Genomic DNA, 17,582 nt, shown 5'->3' on the forward strand with positions numbered 1-17,582 from the left:
ATATATTTTAATAATAATTTTCATTTATTAATCCATTAGCTTCCAAATATTATCCCCTTTTTCTGAAAGTTCATCTTTTTGGGCCTGCCTGCCTTAGAAAATATTATTATTTTTAATTATTTGAAAAGGGGACATGACAAGTCCTCCCCTTCCAAATATTGCTTTTCCTCAAGCAATGGCTGAACAATAAACCAATCAATCCACCTAGATCCCAAATGTAGTCATGAACTATACTATTGTCAATTAACACAGGCTCCTGCAATATACTCTGCAATATAACCAAGAGGAATCCGTAATCAAACTAACAATTACTGCTCAACCAAACTCCAAAGTCACAACTTCCATAGTCAGAAACCCACGAGACACAAACTCTCAGAATATCAAAACCCAAGTAAAGTGGACAAATCAAACTACCAACATACTAAATACCATCAACGCATTCCACTGGCCTATACGAAATGTACAATCCAACTCTGCAACGATGGTGAATGATCTCGAATGAAACTGTACCAAGTATGGAGAATACACACACTATACAACTCCTGCAGTCAACACAACTCTATAGATCACTGACCACTATCTCATAACCATAACTCCCATGCACCCCTGATGGTGAAAAACCATCACAAGATAAATAGAAAAAATTGGAACCCAAACCAAATTTGCCTGCCATCAACTCCTCAACACAAGGATCAAATGCTAACTGATGTACATACCTTGCAATATAATGCTGATAAAAAAAACCAACCTCAGTTAACAGCTCACCATGAACAAGTGATACAACCCACTGTGACTAATCACCAGCTAAGTCAGGAGATGTCATAGCCAAAGGAGTAGAATCAATAACAACACCCGCTGAAGCATCACTCCAAAACTCCTTCTCTAAGTTATGTATTATCAAGTTGTCAACTATAGAACCTATCGCCATGTTGTGCCCATCACAACTCTCATCCCAAGGTGTTAAACTATCCCATAATTGATGATAAGCACTAGGAACCAAAGTACATCTTTGTATCATCATCTCATCGACATGGTCATCAAAGGTAAATTGATGAGCATACCTCACAATGTAATGCTGATAGACTGCGCCAATCTCAGTCAGTGGCTCAGACTGCAATCCAGATGTAACTAACTATAATCGATCACTAACCAAGTTGGAACTGACTACTACCTCTAAAGACATCATCAAGGGAGTAGTATTACTAGTAGGAACCATGCCAACTATTGGCTCACCAACATCACACATGGTCTTTGATACAGCATCTCTAGTCTTTGTGCCATTAGTGCTAGAGGTCACCACCGTGTCAGGCATACCACAACAATCTGTTGCAGCACCCAACTCAACTGAACCTGACTCTAGTGGGGATGAACCTAATATGCCAATATTAGTATCAAGGATGGATGCATCCCCATCTTCACTATCTTTGACAATCTTGACCATGGACATCCTCAGATCATCAGACGCCACAGCTTGTGACTGTATAGAATCTAGTAAAAATTGTAGTTTCTCTAACTCCAGAATCACCTTAGCCAAATGAAACTGTGACTCCTTGAAAGCCAACTGTGTACTCTCAAGAATCTTAGAGGTCACCTCAAGCTACTCAATAAGCTCACTCACCTCATCTTCCTTGGCCAACAATGCATTATATGCTATACTACCCCACTCCATAAGATAATCTTTGTCGGCTACCAACTGCATACAATCCTATCTCAAAATTTGGATAGCCTCCCATAAAGAGTGGAAATCTATCAAGGAAGGATAACTGCCTCCCTGCTCGTCACTAGTAGGAGAACCCCATCCATAAACTGCTAACAATTGACGAGTAGCATCGAAATGTTGGCAAGTGATAGCAATGTCTCGCTCACTAACTCTCAACTGATTAGACACATGATTGTACTGGCTTGACTATCTCCTACAAACCTGCTCTGATGCACTGTCTAAAGGAGTATCCTCAAAGTTACTAGTCTCTAGATTATTACCATCCATATCTTGTGAATCAACTCTAAAGCTCATATCAACAAATGGAGTATCAAAAATTGTAGCACTGCTATCCAACTCCTTTGTACCCAAGGAAACTAAGTCTTCAAAACTGCCCACTGCATCCTCCTGGATGTCATTAATGCCAATATGATCTTGGGACTCATCTGTACACACTACCAAATATGAAAGATCATCAACACATTCTAGCAAGTATGGTCGACTGGATATATGAACAAAGCCCAACATTGGTGTATAAAAACTAATACCAACATTGAACAAGCTGCTAGCACAAGAAAAGACAACACTGTGCAATCTTCTAATCAAATCCATGATAGCACCCAAACAAACACTGCTACCAAAAAGTGTTAAAGATCTCCAGTCAACTGAATCCCAAATGCCAATATAACAATCTCGAGTCCATATCTGTAAACTAGAATTAGCTGGTAACTCAAGAAAAATCCTCACTTGAGTAATATGACCAATACCAACTAACTCCACATACCTTTCATGATGAGATAATGAAGTCACAATACTGTCTTTGTTCACTTTCAGTTGGCTGGATAAATCATGTGAAGTACTACTAGCCTCAACCTCATGTGACGAAGCATCTAACTGTGCCTGGTACTCTTTCTCAACAAAGTCATGAAAGCTCAATGTCTGCTCATCTCTACCAAGTATCTCACCATCATGCACCACAACATCCTCATAATCATCATCTAAACCCACTACACTGTAGTCACTACCTGTTTTAACTATACCATCCTGAATACCTGTGATATCACCCTTTAACGACCTGTATACAATTGTCTCAATTTGAGTATCAAGTTGACCATTACTATCAATCCGCATAATATCCTTTCTTACTACCTCCCATGGTGGAGTAGAATTTGATACCTCTGCCTGGCTATAAGCTAGTTTCTCAAACTCCTTATGCAAGTTCTTGGTAATTGTGTTATCTGACCTGTGAGAAAATCTGCCAAATAGAAATCTAGTCAACTTATCCACCTTAGCTGGGTCAGACAACATGTCATTCATCATACGGTGGTGCTCAACCAACTATTCAGACATGTCATGGCTTATTTTTCTAAGTTTATCTCGAATCTCTAAATAACCATCCTTTCTACTGTTTTGACTCTGGATATCAATTGTCCAAGATCGTGTCCTCTGAGACTCTGTACTATACCTGTCCATTCTAGATAAAGTAGAGTGTAACCCCAATAGGTTATAACTTCTTCAAACACCAAGAACTAACATGAAAATGATTAGAAGTAGCATGCAACCATAGATTTTGACATGCAGCTGATTAGAAGCAACATGCAACCACCAAATTCACCAAGAACTAACATGCAAATGATTAGAAGTAGCATGCAACCATAGATTTTGACATGCAGTTGATTAGAAGCAACATGCAACCACCAAATTCACCAAGAACTAATATGAAAATGATTAGAAGTAGCATGCAACCATAAATTTTGACATGCAGCTGATTAGAAGCAAAATGCAACCATAAATTAAGACATGTAAGATTTGGGTAGTTCTCAAAATTGACATGCAAACTTCTACAAACCCTCAGGCTGGCAAGATCATAGCTTTGATACCAATAAAATGTCCCTTTCTCTAATTTCCTATGATATTTCAAGCCTCTAATCAAATCTTTAGGATCAAACAACCAATCTTTTAAAGATCCACCAATTTCTCAATAAACCCCAAATCGGGTATGCCGGAAATAGTGCCAAAAACTTCACAGCTTCACATATTATTAGTAAATCTGAAAGTGGAAATTTTTATAGAAATTTCAGCAGCATAACAGCCTACAAAATGAAATTTTTATATCTGTATAACATTTACACAACAACTCCCAAATGGAGGATAAAAACAATGCTCATCAGGCTCCCGAAAACAACATAGAATAGCCCGAAAACATCACAAAAACACTAATAATCTATCACAAAAGTATAATCATGACCAAATAAATATATTCAAATCTATTTTAACATATAAAAGTTTGAAATACAGCAGCAACGCAAACTGATATGAAATACTCAACCGGAAACACCAAACTCTTACAAAAAACACACCCGAAAAACCACAAATATGCACTATTTAGCACAAAGGTAAACTCTGCATGAGCATGCACATGGAATGGCTTCAAAATCCCATCCTTAGCCTTCCTAGAAACCTAAAAAATCCCATTCTTGGGTCTCCTTATCCATAGGTTTGGCAGCCTTTGAAGAATAACAAAGAAATGAGCAAAAATCAAGTTTTGGAATGAGCCCAAAATGCCTCCAAACTCCTTAAAAGTGGGCATAACCCTAACTCATGTCCAAGAGGGGTTAATAAAATATATTTTAATAATAACTCTCATTTATTAGTCCATTAGCTTCCAAAGATTATCCCCTTTTTTTGAAACTTCACCTTTTTGGGCCTGCCTGCCTTAGAAAATATTATTATTTTTAATTATTTGAAAAGGGGACATGACAACCATTGTTAAATGAAGACGTAGATAACATAGTGAATAGCATATGACAGCTGATGGTAATGGCATTATGTCAAACAGTTAAGAGGGAGCTTGAAACAAGTAGAAATATCATTGCAACACCATAAATTACTTAATATGTTATGGAAATTGTAGAAAGGTATCAAGTTATATTAGCTGATGTTTTATTGAATTATGCATGTGATTTGGTTTCATTGACAATTGTATAAGTATTATGTGATTGTTGAAAAATTAGATAGCTAATGATTACTTAATATCAATATGGACATTATGTTGAATATTTTTTTTGCAACCTTAAACATAGTTTATTATAATTATCGACAGATTGAAAGGTACTAGTGGAATAGCTGATAACCTGTGTGAATGGATATGATGATTTGATTGCATTTTGGAGTTTCGTATGTTGTTGAGATTTTAGTTATCTTATGCTATTTTGGAATTTGGAAATAAGATAAATGAATATTTAGCATTATTGATCAAGTTTTATTTGTATGAAAACATTTATAATGATTGAACAGTTGTTCAATTGAATGCTGTAGGAAACTGTTATATGGTACAGTATGTAATATTTTAAATAGTGAAATATAGTTAGTAGATCTTGAAATAAATACCATTATATACTAGAACTGAATGGGATTGAGATATCAATCATATGGAAATCATATGTATGTGAATTGGAATTATGATGGACTAATGATATATGTTTGATAAGAATTTTATATTGAACAAGACTATCATATTTACTTTAATTCTATTATCTTAGTCATTTTGAAAGATTAATTTAGTTTATTAGATAGCAGGGTTCAATGGTATAGTATTAAGATTGGTAAATATCATTAAAGTGATATGTTAGTTTAACTATATTTATGTGATTTTAATATTATAGTTTTTCTCTTGTTGTTATAGTAACCTAGGTTACTTTTGAAATTGATAGCAAAAGATAAGCTGCAAATAGATGAAGAATGCAGTATCACGTTACACACTGATTTTATATCTATTGCATGTACATTCTTTTGTAAATATGTTTGATGTGTATCTTGAGAATAATTGTGATGAACATATATTGGGGTGGCTGAATTTGGTTAATCCTATTCAGTTATTTAATTTAGTGAAAACATTAAAATGAACTGGGAGGGTTAATTACATACTAAAAGATAATTGGCTTTACCTATGACTTAAACCTAAAGGGTTAGGTATGGAGAACAAGGCAAACCTCTATTATGTCATTGACGAGTATAATAGAGAATTATGTTATGTGTTGACTATGAGCATACCATACATTAATGTAGAATCTTAGTGCCATGATGATGACACCTCAATATATATATGATTCATTACTGGATATTCTTAGTGTGAGTTTAATTTTGTATTGTTAAGTAGATGTATACTTCTTGCATATTAATTTTAGAATTGCACTATATTAAGTGGATTAGATATCTGCATTATGAATATGTGTATGTTTATTCTAACATGTATGTAGGTGGATTACCCTTTTCAACTCAGTGTGTACTAAACCCTCTTTGTGTTGTGTTGAATTTTCTGTGTGTTTTCAGGTGCTTCAAGTTGATTAACAAGTAGCTAAGGATGATTGTTGAAGTTACTTCTAGAAATAAAATTTGTTACTTGTAGGATCCATAGGTTTGATATAGGCATTTAAGAATGATATCGTACTTCATTATTGTACTTAACTCAATATGTATTAGTATCTTAATGGAAATGTATTTGGATGATATCTTCTTTTATTTTGAGGTTTTCAGATTGAGAGTGGCTCAATCATTGTACTTGTACTTGTATTAAGTTGTATAAAAATATATATATATTATTACATTCATTGTACTTGTTCTTTGTTTCAAAATTATTGCTTATGCTTAGTGTAGCATTACGAGTTAGCTTTGTTTCTATATAGGTTGTAGTTTTTTTCATCAATTTGTGTTCATATTTATTCCAATTTGTAAAGTTTTGTCAATTTGTTTATGTAATTGGATAGTTTTGTCAAAATTCAACATAATTCATTGAAGCATGTTTTGAAACCATTTAAAGTATACAGCCAAGAAAGACCTTCAAACCCTCAAAGCCCTCAATTTTTGGGTTCTTCTTGTACAAATAGGGTTGGAAAATTGAACCTCCAAAAATCCTATGAATCATCTAGATAGATATTCTAAATGCAAGTTAGATTTGTAGGGTGTTAGGAAAGTTTTCAACATGTTAGTCTATGCTGACTGATCAGGGAAGTATTGTATATGCTCCATAATTCCAAGAAAAAAAATTGAAGCTATTTTATCAACATTTTATGGCCAACATGTTGTAACTAATTTTAACCCTAAAGTGGAAAAAATACTTGTATAAGGGCTCAAGGATAGGTGTTTTCATTTTCATTTAACAGTTATGAATTTGAAGATGAAGTAAATTAGAGTCTTTTAGGATTTTTTCTGTGGATTCTATATATATATATATATATATATATATATATATATATATATATATATATATATATATATATATATATATATATATTTTTTTAAATTTTTTTTCTCCCATGAAAATTGATATGCTATCAAAAACCTAATTTTTAAAAAGTGATATTATTTTTGACACACAACTTTTTTTTCTATAATAGATATCAATGTGATTCTTTCAAATTTAGTTTGTTAACATCCATACCAAAACTGTAGAGGTGATCTGATGTCTTTATCCTGAGTATTTTATATTTCATCAGAGTTTAAAGTTGACCTAATACTAATTTTGACATACCTGGCTTTTGACCCATGTAACTTATTATATGTTTACCCAATTTCTTTTTTTTTTGATTGAAAGAGGACTCAAATACCAAGATCGTTGTTATTTTCAAAAATAAAATCTCGTATTAACTATTTTTCCATGAGCATTTAATAATTTTTTTTTTTTAATAACGAACCTCTATTCAATTAATGTAAAAAATGTATACTTCAAAAATTCAAAATGTGTCAAATCCATATTCATTGGAAATCTCATTTTGAGCACTTGTGTCATGTTAAATGATATGTCTTTAGTCCTCCATCTAAACCTATAAATTGACCCTAGAAGCCTATTGGAAATATTCAAGATATGATAGGTTATTGAGAGGGGAGGGGTGAATTAGTATCCTTAAAACTTTTCTTTAAATTTACCACACATCCATCTATGTTACTGCATACATTAGTTCTAAAACATAAAACATTCATTACACAAAAGCACACAATATTTTAGTGACCTAGAAACCTTCCAAATAGAAAGTAAAATTGGGGTGGGGATGATACCCACAAAACTTCAATACTGTAGCATAAAGTTGGCCTGTTAAGGCTTACATTGACCACTTATGGTGATTTTCCCTATTAGGAGCACAAAGGACTGCTAGGTCCACCTTGTTAGAGGATTTACAAACATACAATGAAGTATGTACTTGGTTAGGAGATTTATACAAAGACTTTTAAGTCTACCTTGTTAGAGGATTTAGAAAATTGATTCACCTATTAAGATGAAGCAATGGATCTACTTACAATTGATTACTAATAAGATCCTTTATGCACTGATCCACTTATGTGATGAATATAACTTTTCTACCTCTATATTGACCTTGTCGTATTCCTTGAACTACTATGGAAAATCCTTCATAGATACTTTTCAAAATTACTTCACATTACTATGCTATTCCTTAAAATATTTGATATCTTACAATACATCTTACATATATACCTTTCAAATTTACAAAATTGCAAGGTCAGCTAAAATACAAGTGAACAAATACATTACAAAGTTGGCCCAATAGTAAATAACTTGGGTTCACTGAACTGACTTGGTGACCTTCTGATACACGATATCCACTACATTACACAGCATCATCATGCACTCAATGAAGTGAAGACTTAGTCCATACTAATCACTCAATGCAGTTCTAAACTCGATAACCACTGGTGACTCAATAGATATAGTGTCACTCGATAGATACTGCACACTAAGTTTTCCTTGTTTCACTCTATAAACATTACTTCTTCTAATGCTTGGTTTACACTGAATCTCTATGACAAACACTATGAAGCACAGTAGACACTATGAAGCATGGTAGACACTGAGAAACTTGGTAGACACTGCTGGTCTTCACATTGCCTGTATTTACTCGGTAGCTTCAGGAATGCTTGGTGTAAACTGCATAACTTGTAAGCTTACAAGGTAACCACTGGATGCTCGATAAGTATTTAGAATTTAGTATGTGTTGTCGCTAATGAAAAAAAAATCATAATGCCAAAAAATCCATGAAAATAGCTAAAAATATTATAAACCTTTTAAAAGCCATCTAATTTGCTAGTTTCAATAGAAACTAACTTTCAATCGAATTTTTTTAGATAGTTTCAATATAAACTATTTCTATTTAGTTTCTATAGAAACTAAATAGCTTCAAGCCAATTTTTTATGCCTACTTAGTTTCAATTGAAAATACCCTCAAAAGTAGTTTCAATCAAAACTTTTATAGTTTCTATCAAAACTATATGATTACTTTCTATCAAAAAAGTTTGGGCTGAAAATTCATCTTTCACCATATGATGCAATAATTTCTTCTTGTAGTTGTGTTGAGTTGTAAGGGATTGTGGATTGTAATCAGGTTGTAATCACTGGATCATAATAGTATTGGACTTGACCCTTGGTGGATGTAGCCTAGGGATTGGGTGAATCATGTTAAATCTTGGTGTCTTGTGTTCTCTTCTATGTGATTTATTATTTTTAATATTGTTTATATTTGCATGTAATTATTATTTCTATTTGCAGTTTATCCTAACAAGTGATATCATAGCAAGGTTATTTTTTAAGTTATCCCCTATAGGAAAGTCTCACGGTTGAGCAAGAGTGATGGAAGATGAGGTAAGCATAAGATTGGCAAGTTTTTTTGGATATAACTTTCAGTTATGGATAATGCAAATGGAGGACTATCTTTATTAGAAGAAATTATGGAAGTTGTTGGAAGGAAAAATAAAGATACAGAGAACTATGATAGATGAGGATTGGGTGATTCTAGATAGAAATGCACTTGGAAGCATTTGATTGTGCTTGGCACCATTAGTGACATTTAACATTACAAAAGAAAACACGATAGAAGATTTGATGCAAACCCTAGTGAAACTATATGGGAAACCCTTTGCTTCAAAAAAGGTATTTCTCATGAAGCATTTATTCAATATGAAGATGGCAGAAGGTGGATTCGTTGTGGATAATTTAAATTTTTTTAATAGTGCTACTAGTCATTTATCCTCTATGAATATTGATTTTGATGAAGAAATTAGGGCTTTCTTGATTTTGTGTTCTTTTCTTGAGAGTTGTAATGGTTTGGTAATGATTGTGAGTAATTCATTTTCTAGATCTTATACCCTAAAATATTCTAATGTGATTGGCATTATTTTGAGTGAGGAGACTCATAGGAAAACCTCAGGTGGATCTACATCAAGAAGTGCTTTGAATGCACAAAGTAGAGGTAGAGTGACTAAGAGAGGAAAAAATTATAGAAATCATGGAAACCAAGAGGAAAGTTAAAGGGAAAGAAGTCTCAATCTAGAGGACTGAGAGATTATTGGTATTATGAAAATCTAGGGCATAAGATGAAATATTGTTGGACTTGAAAGAACAATGAAGGAGATAAACTAGAACGGAACAAAGAGGAACATATGGTAAGTAACAAATATGAAGAGGATGCTTTACTTCATTCTTTAGAAAGTGTTGATGATTCATGGGTTTTAGATTCTGGTGCTTCATTTCATGCTACACCCCATAGAGGTTATTTTATTGATTATGTCCAAGGGTATTTTGGGCTTGTTTATTTGTGGGATAATGGACCTTATCAGATTGTTGGAAATGGAAAAGTTAAGATTAAGTTATAGAATGAGAATCATTGGCTACCACATGGGATAAGACATGTTCCAAGGCTAAGTATGAATTTAATTTCAATAGGGAAACTTGGTGATGAGGGTTTTATAGTTACTTTTAATGATAAAAATTGGAAAGTTTTGAAAGGTTCCCTTGTAGTATAAAAAAATTGTGAAAGTAGGCACCTTATATCTTTGTAGAGGTCTTAATATTTCTTCTACTTTGATTGTTTTAGAGAAAATGAATGTTTAGGAACAATTGTTACTATTGAATAGGGAGAACAAATGATTTCTATAGATTTTGATACAAAAATATGGCACAATAGACTTGGGCACCTGAGTGAGATGTTGGAAGCATGAATTTTGATGATATTCCTATGGGGGAGTATTGTAGGTGATTATATGTTACATTCATGATTTTGTTTGTCATTGATGTCAACATAGCATTTTTTTGTAGTATCTAATAGAAGAAAAATAGGAAGATCATGTTGGTATGGACAACTAGTTGACTATTCTCACTATCCAAGGTTATGGGAGACACTTTTGAGTATCTATTATATATAGTTAATGTTGGGTGAAGACATGTTAAGTCTGGAAGAAGTTATCTAATTTTTTGTGCTGTCTATTTTGAGATAGAGTTTATAGAGGCATGTTCTAGTAAACTTGTTATATCTCTTAGCAAAATTGTTATTCTAAGAATAAAGGTTGAGGATGTGTAGAAGACATGTTGATGATGACATGGTCAAGTTCACTCATCATAATATTAGGTGTACAATAAGTTATTTGAGTTGCAAAGCATAAGATTAATGTTATCACTAAGTGCAATATGTTCTTAATGTGGTTCTATAATAATTAATTGAGAAGATGTAACAACCAATTCAAAGAAATTTTTTTTTGGATTTTTTATAAAGGAAGGACATTTTCCTTTATCGATTATGACATGGAGAAGTAATTTGTAAGAATCATACGAGTGAAATGCAAAGTTGAGCATAAAAAAGCAAAAGTGAAGGAAACTTCATCATCGAGGTTTTATTGTGTGATTTGAGGTTTGATATTTGGATATAAGCTTTATGACCTACTCTATAAGGTCTGAAAAAGATTGGTTTAGTTGACAGAACTAAAGGAAAGAGGAACTTAACAATAAATTACTTGTTCAAGTAGTGAACTCTTTATGTAATTGAAATTGCATGTTTGGGTAGTGGGCTCTTCTTGCATACATTGTACTACAACTTTTAATAGGGTTGGAATCTTCTAACAAGGATTCAAAATCTCCTAACAGGGACTCTATGTACTAAATGTTGTAACAGACTCCTAATAGGGTCCATCCTCTAACAAGGAATATTTATGTTAGTACATCATCTTGTGGGCATCATTCCAACTGATCAAGGGTTTCCCTAGTTAACATATTTGGTGTAATTATCTATGTGCATCTTGTTATGGTTGTTTTTTACTTTGGTTGAAAGGATAAGATTTTTTAAGGATAATAAATGTTTTAATTATTGGATAACTGATTCACCCCCTCCCTCTTAGTTATCTTGGTGGACTATTGTTTCTAACAATTGGTATTAAAGCAACAATTCCTTGAGGATAAATTTTAACAACTTTGGGAGATCCATGGTAAGCATGTTTAGGAAAGATAGTCCTAAGTTTGGAAAAGGAAATTTTGACACCCAAATGATGTTAATTCTCGATGAGTTATCAAATTTATGTAGAGAATAGAGCATTGAGTTTTCAAATCTAGAATCATTTTGCTGTATACAAAAGAATAGAGGCACAAGTAATGATAAATCCAATCCAAAGAAGACATAAAGATTAAGGAAGGTATAAATCTACTTACAAATGGAGAACCAAAAGGTATGATTTTTTTTTTTTTTGGACATGGAAAGAGTTTGGTCATTTTTTATCTAGATGTATGAAGAGAGTAAAGAAAATTAGAAAGACTTTACTTTCTGATCAAGTTGATGAATTTAAAGCAAGTATGGAAATATTCTTGAATGATTGTGATAATAAGCCTAGATTGGTTAATGAAGAAGAAGTAATAGAAGATATAACTTTGGTAACTATTATGGAAAGTGAAAATGTAAGAGTTGATGAGAAATTCAAGATACAAGAAAGAATAGTTCTTTATAATTTAGATGATGATGATGTTGTTACTAAACTAAGGAATGATGAAGTATTTCTTCAGACTAATAATGATTTACAAAATGAAGAAGAGTCAAGATAGGAACAAAGCTCAGAACCTTTAGTAGAGCCAAGAGTTGAGATAATAACTCCTAGTTTAGGAAAGAATATGACAAAGAATCATCCACCTATTAAGATCATCAAAAGAAAAGATAAAGGTGTGTTGAAAAGAAGTAGAGTCAATGAAGAACTATGTTTGATATCTCAAGTTTAACCTAAGGATGTAGATGAAGCATGTAAAGATGATCATTGGAAATAAGCTATGAAAGAGGATTTGGATCAGATGGTAAAGAATGAGACATGGGAATTGGTCCCCAAACTAGTAGAGAAGAATGTTATAGGAACTAAATGGGTATTCAAGAACAAGATGAATGGACAAGGAGAATTTGTAAGGAACAAAGCAAGACTGGTATGTAAAGGTTAGTCATAGCAAGAATGAATAAATTATGATGAGACTTGTGCTCCTATGACAAGAATAGAAGTAGTAAGATTATTCTTAGCATATGTAGCATATAATAAATTTAAAGTATATCAAATGGATGTCAAGTCACCATTTCTAAATAGAGAACTTGAAGAAGAGGTATACATTGAACAACCTAAAGGTCATCCTTTGAAAAACAATAAGGACATAGTATGAATATTAAAGAAAGCATTGTATGGCTTGAAGCAAGCACCAAGAACCTAGAATGTGAGGCTAGACAAGTACTTGACAAAGCTTGGATATAGAAAAGATATAACATATAGTAATCTCTATTGGAAAGAAATTGATGATTGATTAATGATTTTGGTAATATTTGTTGATGATGTCATATTTGGAGGAAATGATGAGGAAAGTAAAAAGTTTATTGAACAAATGAAAATAAAAATGCAATGAGTATGATAGGAGAAATGAAATATTTTCTAGAATTGCAAATTGTATAGAATAAGGAAGGAATCTTTATTTCTCAAAATAAATGTTTGAAGGATTTATTGAAAAGGTTTGGTTTGGAAACATGTAAACCTATTGGAAAACCTATAGTAGCTAGATATAAGTTATTTACAAAGGATGAAACACCTACTATTGAGCATAAGAAGTACAAATCTATGATCAGAGGTTTGCAATATTTGATTCGCAGAAGGATAGATATAGAGAATGTAGTTGGAATTGTTGTAAGATTTCAAGCTAATCCCAAAGAAGCACATTATGTAATAGTCAAAAGGATATTTAGATATCTCAAAGGAACACTAGAGTTTAGATTGTGGCATGATAGATCTAATAATTTTACTCTAAATTCTTATATTGATGTTTATTGGGTAGGTAGTATGGATGACAGGAAGAGCACTAGTGGTGGAGCCTTCTTTCTTGGAAGAAGATTATTTTCTTGGCTAAGAAAAAAGTAGGATTGTACCTCGTAGAGTACAATAGAAGCTGAATATGTTGCAACAACAAACAATTGTAATCAAGTTGTTTGTATGAAGTGGATGTTAAAGGATATAAGGATAGAAATTAGTGAAACTATTGTCATACATTATTACAATACAAACACAATAAATATGTCTAAGAATCCAGTGCTATATTTGAAGACCAAGCACATTTCTATCAAGTATCACATGTTGAGAGAGAAAGTTATAGAAAAGGAAACTATATTGGAGTATGTGAGCATTAAAGAGTAGATTGCAGATATATTCACTAAGCCTCTTCCCAAAGATACTTTTGAGCATTTGCAAGGTATGCTATGGATTATGCCCCTTCCTAAATTAGAGTAGAAGATGTAAGAGTGCATCAGTCTAGTGCAAAAGAGCACTATTGTTTATCTAGACTGAATGTCGATGCCTCCTATATGGGGGAGTATCTTTGATAGATAGAGTCATCAAGGACTCTTATTGGATGTTGTTTATGAACAGTGTCTTTGAAAAATTGAGCTAGTAAAAATTAGTTGTTGTAGAGTTTGAGGGATGTTGAAACCTTTAACATTGATGTCAACTAGGGAGAAAATTAGCATGAAAAAAAAGTTGGGGAGAAGATTAGCATGGAAAATAGTTTGGGAGAATGATTAATGAAGAAGATTTGAAAAGAAATGTTAACAATATTTTACTGTTGGTATTCTTGGAATTAGATGTTTTTCATCTATGTTGCCATCAACACCAAATGGGGAGATTGTTGGATGCATGAATGTTGATGATATTCCTATGGGGGAGTATTTAAGATGATGATATGTTTCATTATTGACTATATTTGTCATTAATGTCAATATAGCATTTTTTTTAGTATCTAACACAAGAACAATAGAAAGATCAAGTTAGTACAAATGGCTAGTTGAGTATTCTCAATATCCAAGACTATGGGAGATAATTATGAGTATCTAGTATATACAGGTAATGTTAGGTGAAAAAGTGTTAAGTCTGGAAGAAGTTATGTAAGTTTTGGTTATGTATGTTCTAAGATAGAATTTACAGAGACATGTTCTAGTCAACTTGTTATATCTCTAAGCATAATTGTTATTCTGAGAGCTAAGGGTGAGGATGTGTAGAAGAAATTTTGATGGTGACATGGTCAATCTTTCTTGTCATAATATTGCATGTACATAAATTTATTCAAGTTGCAAAGTGGAAGATTAATGTTTTCACTAAGTGTAACATGCTCTTAATGTGGTCCTATAATAATTAATTGAGAAGGTGTAACAACCAACTTAGGGAATTCTTTTATGGATTTGGTATAAAGGAAGGACATTTTCCTTTATCAAATTTGACATGGAGTAGTAATTTGTAAGTAGCACAAGAGTGGAATGTGAAGTTGAGAAGAATAGAGTGGAAGTGAAGCAAATTTTATCACCAATGTTTTATTGTGTGATCTGAGGTTTAATATTTGGATCTGATGTTTGTAACTTGGTCTACAATGTCTAACAGAGATTGGTTTAGTTAACAAAACTAGAAGAAAGAGGAATTGAACAATAAATTACTTGTTTGAGCAATAACCTCTTCTTGTACTTGAAATTGCATGTTTGGGTAGTGGGCTCTTCTTGCATACATTGTACTACAACTCCTAATAGGGTTGGCACAACTCCTAACATGGTTGGAGTCTTCTAATAGGGATTCAAAGTCTCCTAACAGGGACTCTATGTATTATTTGATATAATAGACTTCTAATAGGGTCCATCCTCTAAGAAGGAATATTTATATTAGTACATCATATTGTGGGCATCATTCCCACTAGAGTTTTCCCTCAAATCAAGGGTTTACCTAGTTAACATGTCCAGTGTAATTATCTATGTGCATCTTGTTCTGGACACTATTTACTCTAGTTAAATGGATAAGATTGTTTAAGGAAAATAAGTGTTTTAATTATTGGATAACTGATTCACCCCTCCTCTACCCCCTTCTCAGTTATCTTGGTGGAATATTGTTTCTAACATGAGAAAGGTATGAAATTACTTCATTCAAAGTAATTTTTATCAAGTCTAAAATGTGTCAATCTAGATTTTTGTGAAAGTTGTGTGTATGGAAAATAAAAGAGAGTGAGATTTGTAAAGGGTGGGAAGGGAAAGGAAAGTTAGAGATTAGAGCTTGTGCATATAGATATATGGGGACTAGCTCATGTATTTTCCCTTGCTGGCTCTCATTATTATTTTACATTTATTGAGGATGCAATTAGAAATGTATGAGTTTATTTCCTTAGACATTTAAATCTAATGTATTTTAAAATTTTAAGAAATGGAAATGCTTGGTTGAGAATGAGGCTGGTAAAAGGATAAAATGTCTCAGATCTTATAATGGTAGTGAGTATTATAGTCATGAATTTGAATATTATTGCTCCACTAATGTTATTCATAGGTAGAAAACTATTTAGGGACTCCATAGGAAAATGGAGTGGTTGAATGCATGAATCAAACTACAATAGAGTGTGCAAGGAGCATGAGGTTACATGTAGGGTTGTTCTTAAACATGTTGGCAAAGGTTGTTAATACTATTGTATCTTTGATTAATAGAGATCCCTCTATTCCTTTGGGCTATTGTATTTTAGAGGAAGCATGGATTGGTAAGAAGGTGAGTTATTATTTTCTCAAAATCTTCAGTTATGAAACATTTTATCATATAGATTCTAAAAATAAAACCAAACTGGAAGCTAAGCCAAAGAGCTCTATATTTGTTGGTATAGAATTGATGAATTTGGTTATAGGATTTGGAATTTTGAAAATTGTAAAATTGTTAAAAGCAGGGATATCATATTCAATGAGAAAGTGTTGTACAAATATCTATTGCAGCAACATGATAAGAAAGAAGATCATTATGTAGTGCTATATGATACTCCAAAAGATTATGTTCCAATAATTTCTCATGATTTTCAATAACCATAACAACAAATACCACACATGCTAATGAATGTTAGATAGTCAAGAAGGCTAAGTAGACCTCCAAAAATATTTTTTGCCTCCTTGTACTATGTTTTACTAATAGATGCTAGTGACATGAATATTCTAATGAGAGTCTTCAATGGTAGACTAAATGGACTCCTTACTAAAAAATAAGACCTGGGGTTTATGCACATTACCTAAAGGTAAATGGGCTTTACAAAATAAATGGTTTTACAAGTTGAAAGAAGAGGATGGAGGTAAGAAAATATTTAAATTTTGGTTAGTGGTAGAAGGATTTTCATAGAAAATGGAGATTGATTTTGATGATATATTCTATCTTGTTGTGAAAATGACTTCTATTACAATCACTTTAAGTATTATGGCTACCGTAGACTTACATTTGGAGTAGCTTGATTTTAAAACAATATTTTTTTATGGTGACTTTGATGAAGAGATTTATATGGCACAACTACAGGGTTTCGAGGTCAAAGGTAAGGAAAACTTAGTGTGCAAATTAAATAAAATTTTATATGGCTTGAAGCAAGCACCTCAGCAATGGTATCAAAAATTTGATAGTTTTATGTATGATCATGGGTACAATAGGTTTCATTTAGATCATTGTATTTATTTCAATAGGTTGTATGATGATAGATATGTTATTAATGTTAATATCTTGATGAAATGCTTGTAGCTAGGTCTAACATGGATCACATTAATGGGCTGAA

Source organism: Cupressus sempervirens, chromosome 4 (genome assembly GCF_028749045.1).
Source record: "Cupressus sempervirens isolate cs-2001-9-10 chromosome 4, ASM2874904v1, whole genome shotgun sequence".
Taxonomy (NCBI): domain Eukaryota; kingdom Viridiplantae; phylum Streptophyta; class Pinopsida; order Cupressales; family Cupressaceae; genus Cupressus; species Cupressus sempervirens.